This window comes from Myotis davidii, unplaced genomic scaffold, assembly GCF_000327345.1.
Source record: "Myotis davidii unplaced genomic scaffold, ASM32734v1 scaffold197, whole genome shotgun sequence".
NCBI lineage: Eukaryota > Metazoa > Chordata > Mammalia > Chiroptera > Vespertilionidae > Myotis > Myotis davidii.
The window spans coordinates 879991-881558 of record NW_006291549.1 but is presented as its reverse complement, the minus strand read 5'-3'; positions in this window follow the sequence as shown (position 1 = coordinate 881558).

Here is a 1568-nt window from a genome sequence, read left to right as displayed (position 1 = left end):
CCCCCCCCCCATATGCACCCCTGCTCCTTCAAAGTGAAGGGACAACCTGTGATCCCTCAGCTCCTCCACTTGCCCTACCCACCTCCGAGTTTCTCTGGCCAGGGGGGAAAACCTCAGTGACTATTTAGTAGTGTGGCTCATGCTGGGTATGTCTATAGTAATGAATCCAACACAAATGCCAGCACATTGATGATGAAATCTATAAATCAAGCTTTCACTCTTTGGTCATTACTAGGGAGGCAGAGTGATGAGTTGGATTGACCCTGTGAAAGCCTGAGTGAAGTACTTCTGGAGTCTTCAGGTGAAAGAAGTCTGTTGCTGCTGGAGAAGCACATGGTCCAACCAGGTGTGCTAGCGTTTCAGCACCTCCCTGATGGCCGAGGCTGCAGTTCCCGCTCCTCTTGGTCTGCCCAGCACTTCCTCACACGGGCATCTTCACCTGTGTGTCCTCCTCCTAGGATGCAAACCCCTGGGAGCATGATGGCAGCATCGTGGCAACTTTGAATCTTAGCATCTAATAAATAGGCTCTTTATAAGTGTTTGCAGGATAAATGCATATCTGTTTTATTATTAAGTTTAGGTCTTTACCAAAAACTATAACCTCCAACTATTTGCTGCCCAGCTCTGGTTGGTCTAAATGGTCCTTATGGCAGATTACACAGAGAATATGCCCCCACTGTGAAAGGCTGGGGCAGTGAATGTGGAGAGACTATGAGTGAGGGTGTCACCCAGCCCGTGAGCCTCCTCATTCACATACAATCACACACACACACACACACACACACACAGACTCATATATATACACTCATATGAATACACACACACACACACACTCATATACCCACTCATTCACACTCACTCATACACACACACTCTGACCCACTCAAAATCACATTAAGAGGAATGAATGGAAAACCAGCAAAATTTGATTTTGACCCTTCAGAGGGTGATCTTTTTTTGTCTGATTGCTGTTCTTTCCATAGAATATGAGAGTGTCACTGATATCATTCCTTTATTATCTTCTCCAAGCTGTTGTCCTCTTCCTTTTTAAAAAATCCTCACCCAATGATATGTTTCTCATTAATTCTAGAGAGAGAAGAAGGGAAGGAGAGGGAGAGAGGGAGAGAGAGAGATGTGAGAGAGAAACATGTATTGGTTGCCTCCTGTATATGTCCCTGACCAGGGATTGAACCTGCAACCTGGGTATTTGACCTGACCTGGAGTCAAACCCATGACCCTTCAGTGCATGTGCGAGGGATGATGCTCCAGCCAACTGAGCCACCCGACCACGGCTGGTGTCCTCTTTTGACTCAAACCTTTTGGAGCAGCTGCTCCACCGTGCTGGTGGCATCATGGACCAGTTATCAGTTATTAGCTGGATGGCCTTGGACAAGTTACTTACTCTTTTGTTATTATTGTTTTTAAACCCCACCCGAGGATATTTTTCTATTGATTTTTTTTTTTGAGAGAGAGAGAGTGGAAGAGAGAGGGAAAGACAAAGAGAAATGTAGATGTGAGAGAAACACATCGACTGGTTGCCTCCTGCACAAGCTCCAACCAGGGCCTGG